The sequence below is a fragment of the Protopterus annectens genome, chromosome 3.part1 (assembly GCF_019279795.1).
Source record: "Protopterus annectens isolate FY-2018-M chromosome 3.part1, PAN1.0, whole genome shotgun sequence".
Classification (NCBI taxonomy): domain Eukaryota; kingdom Metazoa; phylum Chordata; order Ceratodontiformes; family Protopteridae; genus Protopterus; species Protopterus annectens.
In genome coordinates, this window is record NC_056732.1 from 1,260,696,739 (window position 1) to 1,260,717,503 (window position 20,765).

At 38.8% G+C, this 20,765-nt stretch overlaps 1 protein-coding gene across 1 annotated transcript in view; it reads right to left on the reverse strand.

The window, feature by feature from the left end:
- The window catches only part of ARHGAP39 (Rho GTPase activating protein 39), a 2,618,385-nt gene that overhangs the window by 1,134,553 nt on the left and 1,463,067 nt on the right, over nt 1-20,765 (reverse strand). The gene's annotated exons all lie outside the window — the stretch shown is intronic.

Consider the following 20,765-nt stretch of genomic DNA (forward strand, 5'->3'; position numbering starts at 1 on the left):
GGAAGAAAGCCATCATCTGATCTGTTCTTAGTCTGCATCCTAAGAAAATCTGATCCTGGGAGGATTGAAAGAGGACTTGCTGGAGTTTATGGTGAACCCCAGGCCTTGAAGCAGGGAAATAATGAAGGCTAGGTTTTCTTTTAGAGTGTCTGGGTGGGCTGCTTGAATTAGCAGGTCGTGCAGGTTTGGGTAGATCAGTATTCCTTGGAGCTTGCAGAAGGCAATGACAGGAGCTAAGCATTTTGTGAATACCCTTGGTGCCATAGAGAGTCCAAAGGGCAAAGTACAGAACTAAAAATGACAGGAAGCAACAGAAAAGCATAAAAACGTCCTGTTTTGTGGATGAATGGGGATATGCAAGTATGCATCCTGGATGTCCAGAGTGACTAGAAAGGCCTGGGGGAGCAGGAGAGGTAAGAGAGTTTACAGAGAAAGCATGCAAAAAGTTGGCACTTTGAGGAAAGGGTTGAGGTGTGAGAGGTCTAGATATGGTCTCCAAGGACCCTTTTTTGTGGGAACTAGGAACATTCTTGAGTAAAACCCTCTTCCTTTTTGTAGAGGTGGAACTTCTTGAATAGCTCCTTGATTTAGCAAGTCTTGTAGGATTTGTGGAAACAGATGACTGTGATCCCGAGAGGACCTTGGAATGCCCATGAATGCAGGGACAGATTTCTATACCATGTAATAGCCGTTTTGGATAATAGAAAGGGCCCACTGGTTGGTGTAGATACTTGTCCAAGACAGAAGAGAGAAAAGATAGGTGCTGGGAAAGGGGGATGTTTGAGCGATCTACCTGACCTGTCTTCAACTTTTGGGCTGGGATTTGCTGGGGTCTGGAAGATTCCTGTCTGCGAACCCCTTTCTTATGGGAAGGAGGGGAACAGCATTGTTTCCTTCTGACAAATTGTGCATTGGAAAGGTAATTTCTGTGGTATTTAGGGACTGGGGACACAAAGAGGTGTTTCAGTTCCTTAAGTTCTTTCCCTTTGTGATGCAGGGACTTGAACAGGGCTGCAGCTTCAGCACCAAAAACGGCATCATTATCCAGAGGTGCATCCATAACTTTAGCCTTAACATCTTCAGGCAAAGGCTGGAGTCGCAGCCATGAGCACCTCCTAAGTACACAGCCTGAAGGTGCTCTCCTTGCTGATACCTCAGCTATATCCTAACTGCATTTAAGAGACTGTCTAAGCACCTGGGGTAAGGTGAACAGTAGAGAGGCAAGCTGCACTTTGACTGGAGCATCAAGAATGTCTGATACCAGCTTATAAGCTTGTGAAATCAAGGCCAGAACATATTTTGACATGTGGGTCTGGTAGTTGATGGCCCAGAAAGCCATGATAGAGGAGGTATACACTTTTTCCCCTAACCCTTCCATCATTTTACTATCCTTGTCTGAAGGGAGCAGATTGGTATATGCAACCAATTTGGATGGTTTGTCTGGAGAGAGAGAGAGAGAGAGAGAGAGACAGATAAACACAGAGTCTGCAGGAGGACATTTGAAAAGAAACTTACCATCCTCAGGGACCTTATAGAATCTGTCAGACCTTTGTGGGGCTAGAGGTTGAGAATCTAGAGTGTTAGATACTGAGCGAAAGGCATCCAGAAAGGCAGGGAGAACAGGAGGAATGGCCGAGGGAGAAAGAGAATCTATCTGCAACAGGTCGTTATATCTCTTTTTAACATCAGATACTTGACTACTTTCCCATTTGAAGTGATCTCTCATCCTGTATGGGAGGTTGCTGCACTGGCCCCTTGTTTCAAAGGAGGGTCATGACTACTTAACCTGGTAGACTTCTTTGAGAGGCAATGGATGATGGGAATATGGTGCACACCACCTACCTAGACCTGGCTTAGGCATTTGATACAATAACCCACTTGATTATTGTTGACAAACTCACTATGCTAGGCATAAATCCCTACATAACCTAGTGGATTACCAGCTTGCTCACAGGGCCAAAAAAGACAGGATTGGTGAGAGCACCTCCACCAAGAGACCGGTTACCAGTGGAGTTCCTCAGTTCTCAGTGCCTGGCCTACCCATGTTTGGTATCTACATCTCAGAAGTCAAGGTAATGTCAAGGGCACCTGATGCACCAAGTTTGCAGAATACTGCAAATTGGAAGCTATCATAGGTTCCCCCATGACACTAACATCTTGCAAAAGGGTCTATCAGAGACAAATGACTGGTGCCAAAGCCATGGATTAAAAGTCAATGCCAAGAAGTGCATTATAATGTCTTTTGGGAAAATGTCCACCCAGGTTACTTACTCCATTGATAAGACACCCCCAAGAGTTGACCCAGTAGTTAGGGATCTGGGAAATATGTAAACAGTAATCTGGCCTTTGACCAACACCTAGCCAAGGTAGTAAGAAAATCATTTGATGCCTCCCAACTTATAAGGAAGGGTATGGCATCCAAGTCTGAAAAAGTTATAGTGCCACTTTACTTCGCCCTTATCCGACCCATCAATGAGTATAATGCCCCCTTCTGCATGTACCTGACCAGGCAAATGCAACAGTTGGAATGCCCACAGAGGTTTCTCACCAAGAGAAACCAGAGTGTTAACACACTGTCTTAAACAGACTGCCTCAAGCCCCATCTCTATACTCAGTCTCGTATAGGTTACTGACAGGTGATCTATGCCTGGCATATTAGGCATTCTCAGATCAAGCCCTGATGGATCTTTTGCACCTCAGCAAAATAAATAGCACCAGGAACACCAGATGCAAAGATTTAAACTTTGCTTATTGACATAAACAGAACATGTGAAGCAGAGTCAGGTTTGCCAGATTTCCAACAAGCCAGACAGGGACACAAAAAAAGAAAAGATCTTTCACACTAAGACAAAAAAAAAAAATGCGGAACATCGTAGTTCCGCATTAAAGACAAGTAGCTCCATGTCTGGCGATTTTTGATTAGCCCGTATGCTGGTATATGAGCCAATCAAAAAAATCGCAAAACGTAGCTACTGCTGTTTAATGCAGAACTTCTGCAGTTCTGCATTAAACAGCAGTAGCTCTGTTTTTGCGATTTTTTTTGATCAGCTCCTATACTAGCATACAGGCCAATCAAAAAAAAAACTGGAGGCTCGCTGGGATTTTAACCGACAAAGCGGGATTGGGCTGCTGATCCCGGGACAGTCCCACTCAAATAGGGACGTCTGGCAACCCTGAGCAGAGTCCACCCCTAAACCTATTTAAACATACCCTTGACTCCTGGATGGGAAATTGAAAATTCACCTCCTGTCTGACCCCCATGTCTTTGACACACAGAGGCCGACAGTAAATGTTCCCTTACTAATATGCTCCCTCCCCCCTAAATCAACCTCTAACAACTCAAAACTAAAATACTCCTCCAAATAGATGCCCATGTTACATGGGAATACAACTGGGTTAGGTTGCATGGCTAAGCTTATAAAGGCCTTGGTGATCATTAGCCTAGTATACACATATAAACCTATGAACCTCTAGGGTGCCAAGCTTATATTCTAAGCACTAGTGTTCGACACTACTTTGCATACCTCTCAACCTCTTAGTGCAAGAAATCTGGACAAAGTTAGACAAAATGGGGGGACAAAGGCCCAAAAATAGGGACATATTTTAAATATTGCTCTTACAAACTTAGAAAGTTGCAAGAGTAACTGGGTTTGTTTTAACATACTTTTTCAGAAGGATCTGAAGTCTGAAACTCAAATATATGTCATTATTTAGTGACTTTGATCCTCAGGTCATCCCAGTGATTTGCCAAAAGACATCCAGAAACTTTATGAGGAATAGTCCAAACACATGAGCCAAAAATCTGGGCATTATGTGAAAAGCTGGACAGTTGAGAAGTATGCTACTCTGTGACCGGATCCCTTTTTTCAGAAGAATGAATTAACAGTATACCAGGGATTTCCTATTTCCATGTAAAGTTGTGACAATGGGGTTGGTACATATATGTACCAGGGATTTGGGAGTTCACCCCCCCCCCTCCCATACACAGAAATACACTGGCGATGCAGTGGACTTGTCTCCTTGCAAAAATGCTTTTTATTGTGATTATGTACTTCCGAATGCTAGTTGCATTTGTAAGGTTTTGCTCAATTGTGATTGCACTTGTAAAAAGTAATCCACATGCATCACATTTTTGTTAGTAAGTCGTAGTAGGTAGGTAGATAGGTCTCTGGACTACTGCACAAGTCTATCCCTTGAAGATTTACTGTGATAGTCAGTACCTCACACAGCTGTAGTTTGTTACAGCAGGGAGAATTCTTGCAGTATTATAATAAGAGATCCAAACCCCAGAAGTTTAAAAACAAACTGTTTTTTTGTTCCACTGAAAGAAAAGCTTGCAAAGCTTTCAGTTGTCTTACTTGATGTGTTTTAAAATAATCTTATACCCTTCAGAATTAACAGTACAGTGTACAGTCACATGACATCAACAATTTCTGATCATCTTTATGGGAGAACTGTGCACAAATGTATTTATTTATACATTAAACTGTGGAAAACATTAGTTTCCAAGGTCTCTCAGACAAAACAATCCAATGACTATTTCCACCAACTAGAAAAATTGAAAACTTTTGAAAACTTAGTAATTGCATGGTAGTCAAAAATGACCATTGAACAACTTACAAATGGAAAATGTAGCCTACCAATCAAGTATGATGAAGGAGTGAAAGACCTGAACATGATGGGGGATAAAGATGTTTTTATAAGGGTACTATACATTAACTAAAATATTTAGGGCATGCGGTAAAAGTTAGCTGCATGCAGTATACCCTTCAGAAGCTAGGACATGTAGGTCAGAAAATGAACTGGAAACTCAAATGACTTGAAATCCATTTGTTACATTTCTTTCAGTGTCATCCTTGAAGTAAGATCAGAAAGTTCTGACAAAGTGTGAACAAGTTAGCTTTCTCAAGACCTGGCAAAGGTGTGCTGTAGCACTAATCCTGTCTGCTGGAGAGTAATGAAAATACAAAAGACATGTTCAGACAATCTTGGAAAGTCTGAGATTCTGAACTTTCAAAATGGCACTCAGGCAAGATAATCCCCTTTCTGGGTAAACTTGTTTTCTGTCTATGCAATGACTGCAGATCTATCTGAAGTTATTTAAGATGTTACATAGAAGTTCTTAACAACATTCCACATTACAGGGGCACCCTTCACTGGAAGCAGGTTGTTGTTTCAGAACAAGGGTATTAAGAAATTCAAGGTAATGATACTTACAGATTGGAGGTGCAAACAGACGAATGTTGGGATTCTTCTCAGAAATATGGTCAGTTTTGTGATAAATGCATGGCCCGATGTATCTCACAACTGTATCTGTAGTTTATTTCCTATTATACCATGACCCCCCATTAATATTCCAAAACGTGCATGCTGATTGGCCAGCATGCACGTTGTAAATCGACTTATACTAATGGAAAAAGGTCCGGTCGCCCGGACTTTTTCCATTAGTATAAGTCTCTTTTAAAACACTGTCTTGCTATGTTAAAAGAGTTTAACATAGCGACACAGTTTTAAAAAAAACAACGGAGATCTCCGTTGCTTTTTTTAAAGCTGTCTCGCTATGTAAACTCCTTTAACATAGCGACACAGTGTGTAAAAAGCAACGGAGATCTTGCTTTCTCCGTTGCTTTATTTTTAAACCTGTCTCGCTATGTTAAATGGGTTTAACATAGCGAGACAGCTTTAAAATAAGCAACGGAGATCTCCGTTGCTTATTTTAAAGCTGTCTCGCCATGGGAAACCCATCTAACAGAGCGAGACAGGTTTAAAAACGGAGAAAGCAAGATCTCCATTGCTTTTTACTGTTTCGCTATGTTAAATGGGTTTAACATAGCGAAACAGCTTTAAAATAAGCAACGGACATCTCCGTTGCTTATTTTAAAGCTGTCTTGCTATGTTAAACCCATTTAACATAGCGAAACAGTAAAAAGCAATGGAGATCTTGCTTTCTCCATTGCTTTGGCCACAACTCTGATGTACTGCGTAGGCATGCAGTACATCAGAACTGCCGCAGATACCAGACAGCTGCGGAAGGGCAGCAAAGAGGCATTATACAATGCCATTATTTAAGAAAAGTAATTATTTCTTTTCTTAAATAATGTCATAGTATAATAGCAATAACCCACTTCTGGGTGTGGGTAATGCGGGATTTACCCACGGTTGTCTTTGTTTGGTCCCGAGGGCGAACCACGCCAACCGTGGGTAAATCCCGCATTACCCACACCCAGGCGTGGGTTATTGCTATAATATTGTTACAGACCAGCTGTTGTTAATGTGTTTTGACTCAGCAGTGAAACGATAATGAAAGTCACAGTCTATTCGCTTTAAATACATAAAAAGTAATTAAAGTGGAATGCACATTTACCATTCTAGTACTTTAATCTGCTGTAACGTGATATAAATCGAAGACTATAATAGTAATTCTCACAACCTGTGGCTACTTTTCACACTTCCAGGTTAATGCTTGTATCTCCTCTGCTCGTCTGCCTTTTGTTATCACCTAATTCCTGAAACAAGTGTACACTAAAGAAAGAAACTATACATGCTTTTATGGAACTATGATTTCCATGTAGGTTTTATCTCTTAGCTAACTGAAATCTCAGACTTCTCTTGTCATGTTACAAATAAAACATATGCAAAAATGACTGAGAGGTAAAATAATAATAAAGACATAGCAACACTAAAAGTAAACTGGCGAATACCATTAGTGGGAATATGCTGAAATGTAGATGTAGCTACTATTATAACTTGATTTGTGATCATAGGATGCAGACATGGTGGAATACAGCTACCCAGAACAGTTTTAAAATGGCTCATATAATGCAAGAATTAGCCCCTTTATCAGCACGATCAGCAACAGATTTGATTACAAATAATTGTTGAAGCTTGAAGTCCGCAGCTGGCAGTCTGGACTGGACGGTGCACTCCAAATGTAGGATTTGTGAATTCTAATGTCTGTTTGCTACCCATACAATAACAATTATTTTAAATGTTGACACAGTTATACATATCTTGTGAGGGTATGTTTAATTAGGCATGTGGGAATCCATTCCTGCTTATAAAAATGTGCAAGCCCTCTAAATGAAACATCATCTCAGTGATCAGTGTTCTCACCAGGAAACAAAATTTAAATACAATAAGATAAAATATCATTGATAAATGGGCAGACAGATTGATCGACTTCTCATGATTTCAGTGTTTAAACAAGCATCCAGTTGCACATTGTGTTTCTTGTAATGTGCCCTTAGAAAGGCTTTGTATACTTGAACAATCTAAAACATTTTATAGCAAAATTAATACATTTTAAAACTAGTTAGGCATGTGGGAATCCCACCCTGTACAGTGTGTTAACTTGTTGTGGGCAAAACAAACTAAACTGTATAAGTACAAAACTAGGTCCATTTTTAGTCCATTTCATTCTACTGCTAGGTTGGAGCATCAGATTAAGACAATAGAACACTGTTAACAAGTTACATTTGTTAGCTTGGGGTTTGATGCCCTTAACCTCCATGTCTATAAGTGTGCAACACTGATCACATTGTTTAAACACCAAACAGCCTAGGTCACCCATGAAATCAGAAATGTCTGTGATTCCAAATTACTTGACTTGTGTCTTTTATTCACGTTATTTGGAATAAATGTTTTTTTCATTCTACAAACAGGGTTGGAGTTTTTATCATACTGAACTATGTTGGGCTGCTTGTTGTTGAGTACACTGAGTTGTAACCTTGTGTTTTTACAAATTACAAAAAAAAAAAAATCATCAGGTAAAATTCAGTTGCAAGGATGTTGTTGTTGTATCTTTCAGCTTTTCCCGGTTAGGGGTCGCCACAGCGGAACTCCGGTCCACTAATGATTGGCAGTAGATTTTTACATACCGAGTTGCCAGCTCTGACGCACTACCTTCAACGAAGGTACGCCCATTCACGCATGTCTCCACACAGAAGACGCTTTAGCTGAGAATCGAAGAGGACAACGTCTTACTGTGAGGCGACAACGCTACCGCAACACCACCACCGCAGTTGCAAGGATAATAAACAGAAATGCCTCACTTCAATTACCAAATGTAGATTTGAACCTCTGTTCCCTCCTACATGTAGATACATTTCACATCTTTTGGAGCTGTAAGAATATTTACAAACTTTGGTGTTCTCTCAGAACTTAGTTGGAAAAAATGGGATACGAAAAAAACACATTTTCTTGGCAAACCATGATCCTAAATATAATTCCTAAATCTCTTAAGGGTATCCATCTGTGTTACAGCCTGCGCCCTTCTCAAATATTTTATAGCTAAGAATTGGGTCAATCCCTCAACAATAGCTTGGGAAAACTTTACATCAATGGCAATCAAATATATATCTGCACATAAGTTATGCAATAATAACAAAAAGAAAAAAGAATAGTTTCAGAATTACTGGTGTAGACTTTTTGATCTAATCCAGACTAAATAATCTTCCAAAATGTGGGTCACTAACGTTACATTCAAGGAAATCCTCCATCGGTATCATATCTGGCCCTATAATCATTAGACATTGTTATCATCACACTGTAACTTTTGATTTTACAAAGTATTTTCTTATATTATTTTGTTATCCTCTGGCATCCATGGTGTAAATATGTTGTAAATATGGTATAAATAGTTGTACATGGTGTGAATAGTTGGTTTATATGGATATACCCGCCTTACTGCTTTTCTTTCTTCTTAAGACAGTCATATACTCCTCCTTCCAAGCCATTTTTCATTTGTATCTCTAGACTTTGACTGTAATAGGTTATTGGTGGTCTTTACTGCTTATATTATTCTCTAAGATGTAAGTTTCCCTGTAAGATAACTGCTGTTTTATAAATGCATAGTTTTTGTACTAACTGTTATGTATATACCTATACGTTACTGCTTCTCGTAATGACTTACAGTTTTCCTTCGTATATTTGAAAAGATTGTAAAATTCAATAAAAATATATTTGTAAAAAAAGATTTGAACCTCTACTTTACTCTGCTTAAAACAACAGTTTTATTCTCTCTTCCTTACTATGACTTGCCTTATGCTTTTCCCTTGCATAATTGAATTACTGTTTTACCTGCATAATGTCAGGTAGGCTTTTTCAATTATCCACCACACTTTTACTTTCATATTGTCTCTTCTTCCTTTAAGGTGCGTTACAGTTCTCACTGCATGTCTTCTCTGCCTTCTTTCTTCAAGACTAAAATAGGGATGGGTGTTACTGGTAATATTGGACTGTCTAGAGGTGTTCTGAGGCCTGACACTGCGAATGGAGGGGCTAATTGTTTCTGAAAGTATCTGCATTCCCTAGTTGTAGCTACCACGCATACAAACCTACATACTTTTGTTTGACAGTGCAGAGGATTAAGGCTATGAGCTTTTAATTAGCTGTTTCCTGCGGTCCTGAGTTTGATTCCTTTATCCCTCATTTGCCTGCTCTGTGATCCTGAAAAAGTCACTTAACTTGCTAGTGCTGTGGGGGAAGTTGGCCTTGGCTCCTGAGTGGTCTCCTGGGCCGCATGCAAAATAATTATTACCTATGAACCACACATATAGACTATGATTGGGCCTCCAGTCATAGTGATCTTAATAAGTGTATGTGAGCAATAGGTGTTAACACATTCACCTGAACAGCAAACAGAAGTGAAGCCTGACAGGTGGATCTTGACATCTATTTCAAGAACTGTTGATTGATCAGAGGTACAATTCACTTCTAGCCAATGTCTGTGTGACAGTATTAAGTGTGTTAAAAGCTGTTAGACACTTCAATGTGTCACAGTTTTTTTTTCTTTAAACAACATGGACGTGACAAATGCAGTTAGGAAGTGTACAACATAGATGGCATGGTCTGAGTCAGAAGATATATACAGAAAGACTAAAATATATAAACATGTACTAAAATGAGTATAAGAAGGTGGAGGTAGGTCATCACAGAAACTTTCAGTTGTCTCAAGGAAATCAAGACAGTACAGAGAAGTACTGCATTAAAAATAAATATATGACAACAAGTGGATACAATTTGAGTATACAGTGCACTTTTGAAAATACAGTATAGGTCACACAGGGCACTATGAGGAAGTATTACTTCACAGAAAAGGTGGTATCTGACGGGCACATCCTTCTTGAAGATTTGTTAGAATACAAAAATGGATAAAGAATTCATAAAATGCATGGGAAAAGCACAAGACTATCCTCACAAGGTGGACTAGGGTTGAACTGAAAGGTATAACCTTTTGGATATGCATAAAATGTGTCACTTAATAAGAAAGACAGACTAGGTGGGCCATGTAGTCTTTAATTTCAATCAAAATCTAAGCTTCTGAAGAAGCTGCTCTTCTCTTCATATGGAGGAGACAAGAAAAGACAGTACTGTGTGCTATGCTATATTTTATTACCTTTGAATTTTCTGTTAGACTTTGCTCTTCTGACTACATAGCGTCCTTTTGCATTGTCGCCATAATCTGATGCTTTATGCGTGGTATGATGATTTTACCTTGAATCTTCCCTTCAAGAGGGTCGTGTATTAACTGAGGCCACCCAGTTAAATGAAATTAAATAAATCAACAAATGAATCCTTTGTGAACCAGGCGCTTTGCTAACCACAGAAGGAGTACAGAAATGTTAGATTAAGTGAGCATATATGTACACACAGAAGCACATATTTGTGCAAACAAGGACCACTTGGAGAGGAAAAGTCAATATACATTTCTTTTAAATTTATTATGCTTTATACGTTCCTGGAAGACATAGATTTATTGCACCCTGGATAGCCAGGACCATCTTAAAGACCTTGATGGCAATATCAGCTCACTCCTCCCAACTCCACTGTACTCCTTGATGCTCTTCCTATCTGAGCTTTGCATTGCTGAGTAATCCTGTGAAGTGACTCCCCACCCAGCAAAGAATTTCCCCTCTGGGGAATGTGGCCTGATTTATGCAGATTTGTGTTGGTTCTTGAGGTCACTGTGAAACAGAACTGGAAAGGACTGTTGTGCCACCAAAATCCCTATTTCAGTCAGGTCCAGTGTGAACACAAAGTAACATGCATTATACTTTTTCTGTCTTTAGCCCATCCGGGGTTGCATCTGATTTAAGTCATCACCATATGCTCGCTTTCTTTCCTCTAAACAATATTAACAAAACATTTTTTAGCCACATTTCTGTCCTAGGAAGGAAAGTTAAATAGTTTCTCAATCTTTCGCTGTGTCAACTGACCCTCAGGCTATCTGATTTTGTTACAAAGTCGGGTCACAGTTGTCACAGTCGGGGCAAAGATATTTGCAGAAGTGGGCAGGCTTGAACATCTATACTGCTTACCATAAAACTACTGCACTGGTCATTGACACGGTATGAAGAAGGGAATTTCTCATAACATATTACTTCCCTATCACTTTGCACACCACAGATGTCAGAAGAAAGACAGAACAGTATAGAAATACAAGCAGCATATGAAATATTAGAGAACAGCATCTGTGTGCAAAATGCAAATGTATATCACACAGTGATAAACTGCCATATTTAGTAACTGTGTGCACATCTCTAAGGACCTCCAACTTCCCATAATATCTTGGATGTTCTTACATGGTTCCTGTGGAGATCAGGGATAGTGTTGCTGCCAAGAAGAATCCAAAATTGCCATTGCCCCTGGGGCCAGGGTAGTGGACAGCCATCAAACAAAAGCAGCAAAATGTTATGAAAATTATCAAAAAAGTAAAAGCTCAGGCAACAAAATAATACATTACAAAAATAATAATAATGCTGCCGTCAGAGGACGTCACCAAACCCAGTGTGTGTGTGTGTGTGTGTGTGTGTGTGTGTGTGTGTGCGTGTGTGTGTGTGTGCTCTGTATCTTGTTCTGGAGAAATCGAAGCAGATGAGGAAGCTGCTTTATTTTTCCTATTATGGCAATCTATTCAGACCTAAAATAGGAAGGGGGAGGGAAAAGAAATGTCACTTAAAATCACTGCAGTATAAGGCATAATTAGATGCTCTGGTTAGCCTGTGTCATTTATATTCTATCGACACATCCCTTGTGTTATAAATTTTGCTCTAAATGGTATTCACAATACAATGAATGGAGATTTTGTCTGAATAATAATGCACAGTCCAATGTTGAATTTAAGCCTCCGCACATTTTAATGCTTCTGTGTCTAAGCCTGATACAATTCTAACAAGATTATTTTTCTGCAAAAGATTAAAGCAAAAGAGCAGGTAAAGAACATGACATGTAAGTGATGGCTCCACATGGCTGACATTTTTTTTTTGCTCTAAGCAACCCCACCAACCCTAAGCTTTAATAAACCCATTTGTCACAACAGATGATATAATCCTAAGATTAACTCTTGATAGATTTTCATGCTACTGTTCTAAAATATTGTTGCTGAGCAGCGAAACTGAAACAGATTTCTCTAATGCCATGGATCCATTTGCACCAGGGGTTGCACCCCCTCCCCCCCCCCAAACACACACACAGCTGGCACAGTATAAAAACACTGGCTGAAAGCATTAGTGGGGGCACCGTCAACAGAGTATAAGCATATGTGAGGGGTTACAGGCTCACAAGTCAGGTAAATAATGCAATCCCATGTTCCCATCCTAATATGATACTAAGTGGATGCCACAATTACAGGTGCTGCAGACGTCAGATGAGTGAATAACTGAAATGCATTTATTTTGATCTTACTTTGTGCTCTGCCCAGTAGACACTTAAATATTCTATGACACATTTTGAAGAGAACAACATTTTTGCCATCTTCATCACCACAGACTAGATGATCAGGCTTCAATTAGTGGCCTGGTTGCCGAAGGAACTAATTGGGGATGTAGGAATGAGTGGACAGTGCTGGATCATCATCTTGGTGGGACAAAAGAGCACAGTATGCAATGGTGACAACTGCTGGATAGCAAGGAATACTGTATGGAGTATTTTGATGGGGGACATGTGCTTGATTCCGTGATGTAGGAATGAGTGGACAGTGCTGGATCATCATCTTGGTGGGACAAAAGAGCACAGTATGCAATGGTGACAACTGCTGGATAGCAAGGAATACTGTATGGAGTATTTTGATGGGGGACATGTGCTTGATTCCGTGAAGTTGCACACAGTAGCCCTTTTGGATGTGCATGTGTGTACACAGTAACCCTTATCCAGATGCATGCGTGCACACAGTAGCTCTTTTGCAGGTGCATGTGTGCATACAGTAGCTCTTTTGCAGGTACATGTGTGCACACAGTAGCTCTTTTACAGGTACATGTGTGCACACAGTAGCCCTTTTGCAGGTGCATGTGTGCAGAAGCATGCATGTTAGAAGAAGAGGGTGTACCAACCTTTGCAGTTGGTTGCCAGGTTGATGATCTCCTATGACCGCCTCTTTTTCGAAGGGGAACAAATAGGCCATTCAGATTGTGGGAGGCCTAATTGGAATAAAAAAATATTAAAATGAAAAAAAAAAATGCCACCAAAATCTGCTTAACATTTTACTTAAACTTGAAAGCATCAATATCAATATCAGCACTACTACTACTGCTCTGTACACAGATAAAAAGGAGAACTGTTTAGTATTTATTTAATGTAATTTTAGTTCATTTCACATTTGTTTACCTAGGTAATACACTGATGTGTAGCCCGATATAACCCACAAATCCTCTCTGTATAAAGCAAACAAACCTTCTCACATGTCAGCAGGGTGTAGCAGACAGCCAGAAAGCAACAGCTTTCTTGCCATTGTATAACTGATGAATGATTTCTGTTATGTTCCACCCCCCACCCCATGCTGGCATGAAACCATACTGCATGCACCTACATGTTAATCTTCCTATATAAAGAAGTTTTATCAGCATAATCAGACTAGAGCCCTCATTGGTCTTCCTACATCTCAGGAACAACCCCTGATCTCCATTCCCAAGTCATCCTGATTAAGGAGCCAGGACCCAACTGTGAAGATGGCCCGAAGCATCTTAAAGTTCCTTTGCTAGTTCAGAGGTAATAGGCAAGATTTTTTAATGCAAGTGAAAACCATATTGTCCATGTACGGAACAGTTTCAAGTTTACAGTATGTCTGTGTTGATATTGTTTATAAAATTACTGAAAAAGATATGGCAAAAGCCAAACTCCTGAAGGATGCAACCTGGGTAAGGAGTGATAGAATGATTCAGAAGCCAGATATTACACAAAGGGTAAACAATCTACTCAAATAGAGAAGTTTTGATAGTCACACAGATAAGAGATATAAGAGTAGGAGCTAGACTTATAAAAATGATAAGGGACACAATATGACCAGGGCCATGTTTATTTTTTGGTGTTGCTTCCTGTCTTGTTCATCCACATGTGTCTCTACAAGTACGGTCATGTAATTTTTTTCTAATGACCACTTCAGTGCACTCTGCAGTCTATTCTTTTACAGTAGACCTTATTCCCCAGCCGCTTGTCTTTCATCTGTAAACTGAGTCTGTTTATGTAAAGCTCTGTGATATGCTGTCCTGCTCACACGCTCATTACAGTACTCTCAGTGGCAGCTGCTTTATCAATCGACACTGTAAGAGGATCGGAATTTTGGCTATCCATCAGTTAATAATGGCTACAATCATTTGCATTAAGAATGAAGGCCTTTGCCATAACAGCCTCATCTAGGGTGGTTTCATTGCTTAAGCATTACATTGTATATATCACAGCTAAGTAACTAGATATGTTGCATACACATTAAACTTCAATGTATTTACCTAGATTTATTATTTAGCCTTTCCTAGGTGGTGAAGTCCAAAGGGATAAAAAAAATTATCTTTTCAGAGATTTTTTTGCTAATTATTTGCTCAGCAGCACAATGTATGCAAGTAGAGACTGTGGGATTCAAACAAATGTTTTGCAGAACTTGATTTTCACAAAATACAATTATAATAACTTGTGGTTTTCATTAAGGGGATGAACATCCCCACTTGCAGCTTCAAAAGCGGGAGCCAAGAGCTTTCTTCTGGTTCTTAATTTGCTTGTCATGCAGTACACAAGTCAAGATTTTAACTTGCTTGTCATGCAGTTCACAAGTCAAGATTCAAAGACCCAAACCCAAGTACAGTTCATTACCTTAGCACTAAAGAATACCGAAAATCAGTTTACCAACTCAGAGCTTTTAGGCATTGCCAACACTCATATGAACCATTTATTTAACATCTGTGAACATAAAGAAATACTGACTTTAACTGCACCTTTACTGCATGCACACATAAGGGAATTAGCCTGAATTAATACTATGCCATGAACTATGGGCTATTTACCTACTTGAGTTATCAGCCAGGTCTGTACAGATTGTATATATTTGACTTTCAAAGTAGCTTCAGAGCTCAACAAACAGGCAGGGATCAGAGTGAAGACTGCTGCTGTCTCTGGCTGAGTCAACTGTCTAGCAATTAGCAAGTGGCTAGAGGAAGTGCCAAAGACAGAAGGCCTTTATGGCAGTTAAAATAGCAAAGTCAGCACACAGTCCTGGCAGCGAGCAGATAATCTGTTTCATTAAGATGCACTAATTACAAAAGTGAAACTGTAAAGCAATCATCTTGGGTCACATAAAGATAGTCGCATTTTCTTTTTCTTTTAAAAGAGCTGATAAAAGTATTCAGTGAAACTTTAATAAAATACAATTAAGTTATTCCAACTGGTACTTGTCATTAACGGACATTCTATAATGCAGCATGTTTTTCGTTTTTTTGAGTATTTTTTAAACAAGAAATATATTTATTAAATTATCATTTATGACACAGGAAATCCTACATTTATATAAATCAAAAGCAACCACATTGACATATTTTCAGTTACCAACATTATACATAATTTATAAACTATCCAGTCACTGTCAAACATTACATAGCTCATTTAAATCCTGCCTTCTTTTAAACCTCATTCCTCCTCCAAAATTTTATTCTGCATGTATCACTCCCATAATTCCCATTTTTTTCTGTGTAATTTGCTCTTACCCTTTTCAAAAGATCCCATTTCCAGTCATTTTAGCTCTGTTACTATACTCACTACTTCTAGTACAGTTGGTTGAATTTCAATTTTCTAGTAACTGCTTTTTTTGGCAGCCACCATAATTAGACTCAGTAAGGCCTTACTATGTCTAGACAATGCTTTTTTTTTTTTTTGAGTAGTTTATCATTACTTAGGGCAACTGTTCAAGTAGGCATTTTATTCAAGAGATTCTCGGAGTAACATAACATAACACTGCATATGGCCCTTTCTGGCACAGGAACTTGCATATTGAGTATTGTCCTACCATCACCAACACTGCACCCATGTTTAGGGAAAAATAACTGGTGTAAAAGCTTGAATTATAGCTGGTATTTATCAAATGAGAATCAGTGTGTATCCAACTAGACAGATATCTGTGGTTTACCAAACTACTTTACAGGTGATGCTTTCACCTCTCCCCACAAGGGCTACATCCTGAAAAGAACATTTTCTGACCTCTCACTGCCACTGCTTTTCATTTTTTGCAAATAAAGTGAATGGAGTGGGTATGTAAAATTAACATGGCAGAAGAATAATGGGTGAGGACATCTCTTCCTAAGTATAAATAATAAGATATACAAGCCTGAGGCGTTTCAGACTCGGGACAGTGCTGAGAATTATCAATGAAACCATCTTTGATAACTGCTAAGATGTGAGAAGTAAAAAGTGCTCATACAGTTTAGCTGTGCAGAGTACCTGGACTGTATTCTATACTTTAATTCAATTTCTTGGTCATATACTTATGTATGTATGTATATGTGTATGTATTCATTTATCTGTTTAAATGTGTTAATCAAGGTACAGGGCAGATCCCTTTGGCCCTACTAAAGGCTCACCCTAGGTATACAAGACCAAGCCCATAGTTTAAAATTGCTCTGATTTGACCCTTATTTCACTTATTACTTTTCATGTCGTTTGACAACTATTGTAACCACTTAATTTCATTTTGACTCCTCTGTTAATGTACTATATACTGGAGGGAAAAAATGAATGTTGAAAGATTCTTCATACAAATGTGAGAGCACAAATCAGCTTTTCAGACTACAGGATGATATTGTGGCATTCATCCCAGATATGAATTACACACACACACACACACACACACACACACACACACACACACACACACACACACACACACACAATACACATGTTAAGAAAGCAGTCTTAAACTTTAATGCATGTATGTATGTATGTATGTATTTACTTTGCTATTTACATACTTAGTTTTAAGTGACTAGGTTAGTCTCACTAAGCCAATGTTTTTGTAATATCAAGGAAGCAAAAACTGGCCAAGGACACCAAGGAAGCACTGGGATCTTTAACATCCACATGAGCTACCGCCTTTGGAAGAGATAATACGTGGATACAGTGTCTTATCATTAGCATTACTTTGTTCAATTATTTTGTTGATTAAATATGTAAGACATCTTTTTGCAAATTAATATACTTAACAGTGGGTATAGAAGAATAATAAAATGTTATAGTCGAATTAACAAATAATAACATAAAACATTCTATATTATGAAATTGTTAGTGTATGTTCTGGTAGTAAGCAAGCAATATACTTAATGATACAGTTGCTTTGAGTTCGAAATACAGAAGTGCACTAAACATCACGCTAATGTGATTCCAGCAGTATCAGGTTAAAGAGGAATTACAATTCCTTTAACTTTCTTGTACTGTATATCTGAATAAGTACAATTCAAAAGGCAGTTAGTTAGTTAGTTACATGACCTTCTAGTTAGTGTGCCAATGCTAGAGAAAACAGTACCTACCGTTCTTTTCTGTGGTGCTACTTAACTTCTCATTCTTTATGCGGCTGTGAATTACACAGCTGTTTGTTATTATTACTTTTCTACACAAAACATGTTAATCACATCAGCTGTTATTACTCTCAACAGTTCCACTGTAACATTTACACTTATTATACACATACCTCTCTCACCTATCGAGATTTTTGCAGATTGTCCAGATTTTTGCCTCATATTTTTGGTCTGTTCCTCATATTTGTGTTTTCAGGCAAATCCGTGAGTACTGAAGTTAATAAATAATGACAAGCATTGGCGTTTCTGACTTCATAGCCTTAAGAAAATGCATGCTAACACACTTAAGTTTATAAGAACAATATAATTTGTCCCTATTTTAGGCCTTTGCCCCCCCTGATTATTTTTGGTTTTGTCCACGTTTCTTGTGCTAAGAGGTTGAGAGGTACGCAGCTTACTTATATTATACTTAGTTTCAAATGTCATTAGTCCTCATAGTAACAATCTATATTAAAAGGTCATTGTACATTCACTGGGTCTCATTGATGACTTGTGTTAATTTTATTAGTAACTCCACATATTGAGCCTGCATTTCTTTTTTAAGTATTTATAATCTGTACATCTGGCATGGGTTGTGGCTGAAAAATTGTCATTGTACATTCCACCCACCTGGTTAAACATATACACAAACAAACAGACAAACAACCAAAGAAATGTGAATACATTAAAACAGCTTTAAATTCTGTATACAGTATATTATTACCATCTTAGAAAACCTTAGCAGTAGTAAGAATAAGTGTAATACTATGTAAATTTGAAGTGATCTACATTATTGGATTACTGTTGTTATCAAGCAAGATATGAACCTGAACCACAATTGTATGTTCACAAAGCAGTGTTTTGCTCATTCTTATGTGCATGTAACCACTGCATATTGTACTTTTACAAAGCTCCCTAATACTGTGTAAATAAATTCATATGCTTTTAACTCTTGTCAACGAGCTTTTCACTAGGGGCCTGCACTATAAATGGACCTTATTAGGAAAACCAAATAAATAAACAATCTGCTATAATGTGCACACATCAAGCTTACCTGTAAGAGTGAAAGGGAAGGTCTACAAGAGGGTAGTGAGGCCAGCTATGTTATATGGGTTGGAGACAGTGGCATTGACAAAAAGGCAGGAGTCAGAGCTGGATGTGGCAGAGTTAAAGATGTTAAGATTTGCACTCGGTGTGACTAGGATGGATAGGATTAGGAATCAGTATATTAGAGGATCAGCTCATGTTGGACAGTTTGGCGACAAAGCAAGAGAGACGAGATTGCGTTGGTTTGGACATGTGCTGAGGAGGGATGATGGGTATATTGGGAAAAAGATGCTAAGGATGGAGCTGCCAGGTAACAGGAAAAGAGGAATGCCTAAGATAAGGTTTATGGACGTGGTAAGAGAGGACATGCAGACGGTTGGTGTGACAGAGCAAGATGCAGAGGATAGGAAGAAATGGAAAGAGATGATCCGCTGTGGCGACCCCTAACGGGAACAGCCGAAAGATGATGATGATGATCAAGCTCTTCCTCACTTCACTTCTTAGTTATAACAGCAGTATTATTTTTAACAAATACATCAATAACTTTTATAAAGGGTCAGTAATAATGAAGTGCATGAAGCTCTGATATCAGGGGAAACATAAACTTTACTCCTTCCCTAGAGTGAGACCAGATTGTAATAGCACTTACAGTGTGCTTAACAACTGTTATGCATCCGACAAGTTCCGTTATGATCAGTGCTCAAGCTAGGGACTAACAGCAGACAGTGCTGGCTGTCAAAGAACAATTGGAAAGGGTATAAAAACATAGCTTCTACCTGCTGTCCATGTTTATCAGCTGAGAGTATCAGAGTTTGTATACATTTTTCCCCACCCCAAGTAAATCGTTGATGATATCTTGGTAAATCACTAAGGGTTGCAATCAGTACCAGAAATTGTTAATGATAGCTTGATAAATCACTGAGGATTGCAATCAGTGCCAGACATTACAGCTAAATACTTATTAATATTTACATAATGCATATCAATACAAAAACTGCTGTGCTATTAACTTCTTAAGTGAATAAAAAACTATACTTAAAAACTGTCCTTGATTTTAATCCTTTGTCCCCCATTATTTCTGGATTTGTCCAGAATTTTTAAGCAAAGTAGCTGAAAGGTACACCTTACTTTCAAAGCTGGTAAAGCATTTTTCACTTCCACGCTTTCGCTCTCTCTTTTTTTTTCTATAACTGGTGCTTGTTTTCCTCCTTTTCTGTAACGAGTCTAGTCCAGATACAAATTTGCTGTATCCAGGACTGTTGGTATGCTTCTGAGCTCCCCAAGCCTTTCTGTGTTGGAGGGAAGCCTTCTAACTTATCAGTGGGAGTGGTAAGCACTAGGTAGCCTATCTACCACAAGAGGAATGGTTTCTGGCCCAGAAATTGTAGTTTATTGGCCATTTGGCAGTTTTTCCATCTCTTTCAACTTTCTGGTTTAAAAGCCTGCGTTTGCACTTGTTTCCTACCTTTCCTGCAACTAGTCTAGTCCAGATACAGATTTGCTGTATCCAGGACTGTTTGTAAGCTTCTGAGCCCCCCTCCCATGCCTTTCTGTGTTGGAGGGAAGCCTTCTAGCTTATCAGTGGGAGTGGTAAGCACTAGGTAGCCTAGCTACCACAAGAGGAGTGGTTTCTGGCCCAGAAATTGTAGTTTATTGGCCGTTTGGGCAGTTTTTTCCATCTCTTTCAACTTTCAGGTTTAAAAGCCCACAACTGGGCTTGTTTCTCACCTTTTTTGTAACTAGTCTAGTCCAGATACAGATTTGCTGTATCCAGGACTGTTTGTAAGCTTCTGAGCGATGCCAAAGTCTGCTCTTCAATTTTTCCCTTAGATCTGCTAGTTCTCTCCTCTCCTGCATTTTTACTAGCTTATTAGTTTAGCACTCTACCATTCTTCTTGTAGCAATTATTGTAGC